Source organism: Pteropus alecto, unplaced genomic scaffold, assembly GCF_000325575.1.
Source record: "Pteropus alecto unplaced genomic scaffold, ASM32557v1 scaffold312, whole genome shotgun sequence".
NCBI lineage: Eukaryota > Metazoa > Chordata > Mammalia > Chiroptera > Pteropodidae > Pteropus > Pteropus alecto.
This window is the reverse complement of record NW_006433948.1, coordinates 1,890,303-1,894,103: the sequence shown is the minus strand read 5'-3', so window position 1 is coordinate 1,894,103 and position 3,801 is coordinate 1,890,303. Positions and strand designations below refer to the sequence as shown.

General features: G+C 31.5%; 1 pseudogene; it reads right to left on the bottom strand.

The window, feature by feature from the left end:
- Positions 1 to 998: 998 nt before the first annotated feature.
- Positions 999 to 1,117, bottom strand: LOC112477191 (annotated as a pseudogene).
- Positions 1,118 to 3,801: the final 2,684 nt, after the last annotated feature.

Sequence of the window (3,801 nt, the reverse complement as noted above, 5' to 3'; positions counted from 1 at the left end):
CTAGCAATGTATGATGATTCCTTTTTTCTGTATTTTTACTAACATTTGGTGTTGTCACTATTTTTATTTTAATCATTCTGATAGGTGTGTTTTATTAGAACTTCCTAATGATGAATAATGTTGATGACAGCTATTCTAACAGGTGTGAGTCTCCATTTATTTATATCTTTGATTTCTTTCAGCCAAGTTTTATAGCTTTCTGCATGTCGATCTTGTATACATTTTGTTATATTTATACCTAAGTATTTATCTTTTTGGTGCTAGTGTAAATGGTATTATATTTTAAATTTCAAATTCTAATTGCTCATTTATGGTATATGGCAAAGCAGTTGAATTTTTATATATTAGGTCCGGGGAGGGAGGGGGGTGTTTGTCTATTCTTTGAAAATGTCTATGTAGAAAATATCATCTGTGAACAAAGGAAGTTTCATTTTTCTCTTTCCAATTTTTACACTTTTCCTTTTCTTCTCTTAGTGCATCAGCTAGGACTTCCATCCAGTACAAAGTCAAGTAAGAAAATAAGAAGGTACATCCTTGCCTGATCTTGAGAAAGCATCCAGTTTCTCATCATTAAATATGATATTAGCTATAGAATTTTTGTAGATGTTCTTTATCAAGTTGCAGAAGTTCCCCCTCTAGTTCTAGTTTGCTGAGAGTTTTTATCATAACTGGCTTTTGAATTTTGTGAATTTTTTTTGCATCCATTATTATGTTTATATGATGTTTCTTCTTTAGTTTGTTGATGTGATGGATTACATTAAATGATTTTCAAATATCAAACCAGCCTTGCATACCTGGAATAAATACCACTTGGTTATGGTATATAATTCTTTTCATACATTGTTGGATTCCGTTTGTTAATATTTTATTAAAATTTTTTCCATCTGTGTTCATGAAAGATATTGGTGTAAACTTTTTCTTTTAGGCAAGGCAACCCTTGGTTGACCTCACGGATTGCAAGGACCTTGTCGGCTTACAATCCCTAATTTTATTTTTTATACCTACAGCACTTGGTCTTCCTACGTGGTCTCCCATCCAAGTACAAACCAGGCCCGACCCTGCTTAGCTTCCGAGATCAGACAGGATCTGACTTGTTCAGGATGATATAGCCATAGACAGGTGTATACTTTTCTCTCTCTCTTTTTTTTTTGTAATGTGTTTATCTGGTTTTGAAATTAGGGTAACAAATACTGGCCTTGCTGTATAAGTTAGGAAATGCTACCTTTGTTTGATTTTCTGAAAGAGAATGTAGAGAATTGGTATTATTTCTTCCTTAAATGTTTGAGAGAACTCACCAGTGAAACCATTGGGAACTGGTACTTCCTTTATTTGTAATGTTATTAATTATTGATTCAATTTCTCTAATAGATATCAGCCTAGTTAGATTATTTCTCCTTGTGTGATTCTTGTAGTTTGTGTCTTTCAAAAAAACTGATTCTTTTCATCTAAGTTATGAAGTTGTAGGCATACAAATATCCATATTATCCATTTATTAGCCTTTTAATATCCATGGGATCATTAGTGATAACCCTTCTTTCATTCTAATATGGGTAATTTGTATTTCTCTTTTTTTCTTGAACAGTCTATCAAGAGGTTTATTGATCTTGTCTATCTTTTCAAAAAGAACCCAGCTTTGGTTTTGTTGATTATCTGTATTCTTTTTCTGTTTTCAATTTTATTGATTTCTGCTTTAATTTTATTTCTTTTTATCTGCTTGCTTTAGGCTTAAATTGCTCTACTTTCTCTAGTTGTGGAGGTGGAACTACTTAGATTATTGATTTTTTTTTCTACTATATGTATTTAATGCTATGAATTTCCTTCTAAATTTCCTTGCCTCCAATAAATTTTGATAAGATATATTTTTATTTTCATTTATTTTAAAATTATTTTAAATTTTTCTTGAGATTTCTTTAACCCATGTGTTATATAGAAATATTTTATTTAATCTCCAAGTATTTTGGAATTTTCCAGCTATTTTCTGTCATTGATTTCTAGTTTAATTCCACTAGGGATTGAGAACATACTTTGTATGATTTCTATTTTTTATATCTTTTCAGGTGTGTTTTATAATGGGGTCTTTATTGGAGAATGTTTCATGTGAGCTTGAGAAGAATGTGTGTTCCACTGCTGTTGGGTGAAGTATTCTATAAATGTCAATTAGATCCAGTTGATTGATAGTGCTGTTTAGTTCAACTATATCTTTACTGATATTCTCTCTGCTTCATCTGTCAATTACTAAAAGAAGTCTCTTTAAGCTTTCAGCTATAATAGTGGACTTGTTTATTTCTCCATGCAGTTCTATCAGTTTTTCCCCACGTATTGGACACTCTATTGTTATACACATACACATAAAAGTTGCTTTGTCTTTTTGGAGAAGTGACACTTTTAATATTTTGTAATGCCCATCTTTATTCCTGATAATTTTCCTTGTTTCGAAGTCTTCTTTGTCTGAAATTAATACAGGTACTCCAGCTTTCTTTGTTTAGTGTTAGCATGGTATATAGGCAGACCACGGAGATGTTGTGGGTTTTGTTCCAAATGAAAGTGGATATCACAATAAAGCAAGTCACATGTAATTTTTTGCTTTCCAGTGTATGTAAAAGTTATCTTTACATTATACTGTGGTCTATTAAGTGTATAATAGCATTATGTCTGAAAAGAAACAGTGTACATACCTTAATTAAAAATATACTTTATTGCTAAAAAATGCTAACCATTATCTGAACCTTCAGAGTCATATTTTTTTGCTGGTGGTTGCCACAACCTTTAATTTGTAAAAATTTAATATCTGCAAAGCACAATAAAGCAAAGGACGTTAAAATGAGGTATTCCTGTATCTCTGTTTAATTTTTTCAAGTTAGCAATCCTGACTTTATTTATTTATTTATTTATTTATTTTTGCATTTATTTATTATGGTAATATACATAATATAAAATTTGTGATTTTAACCATTTTAAGTGTACAATTCAGTGGCATTAACTACATTCACAATGTTGTATACTCATCACCACTATTATGTGCCAGGTACTCTTCTAGATATGATAATGCATAATTAAGTCATTCAACAAATATTTATTGCATGCCTAGTATGTGCTAAGCACTGCAGATACAAGGAGGAACAAAAGGTTTATGATTTCTATATCATGGAGACTAAAGTCAGCTTAATGAGACAGACACTACATGTAAGCAAATAAATAAGATGTGGGCTATGAAAGAAACAAAGAAATGGGTATTGAAAAAAGAAAGAGTAATTAGAGGAGTCCATTTTTAATGGATAGTCATGAAACATTTCTCTGAGAGAGGGCATTTAAACTGAAACTTGAAAGATGACAAGCTAATGAGGTGATTCTAACTGGGAAAAGAGGATGTCAAATAGAGGAAACAAAAGCAAAGTCCTAGAGGTATGAAAGGGCTTGGCAGGTTCCATGAACACAGGGAACCAGTGTGGCTACAACATATCAAGTGATAGAGGTCCATATGATATGAGAATAGCAAGATTTATACCACAAAAGGCTTTGAAATTACATGGTAAGGAATTTAGATTTAATTTTCTGAGGGATGAGAAACTCTGAATTATGTATTTAAAAAGTCACTCTGAGTATTGGGCTGGGGGTGGAGTGAGGGATGGACTGAAAAGAGGAATGAGGAATCTTTTGGGGGTGATGAAAATATTCTGTATCTTGATTGTAGTAGTCCTTTCATGGGTGCATATATCTGTCAAAATTTACCAAATTGTATCATCAAACTGTACTATTACATCGAATCATTTGTTATATGTAAATTAAAGCTCAATAAAGTTA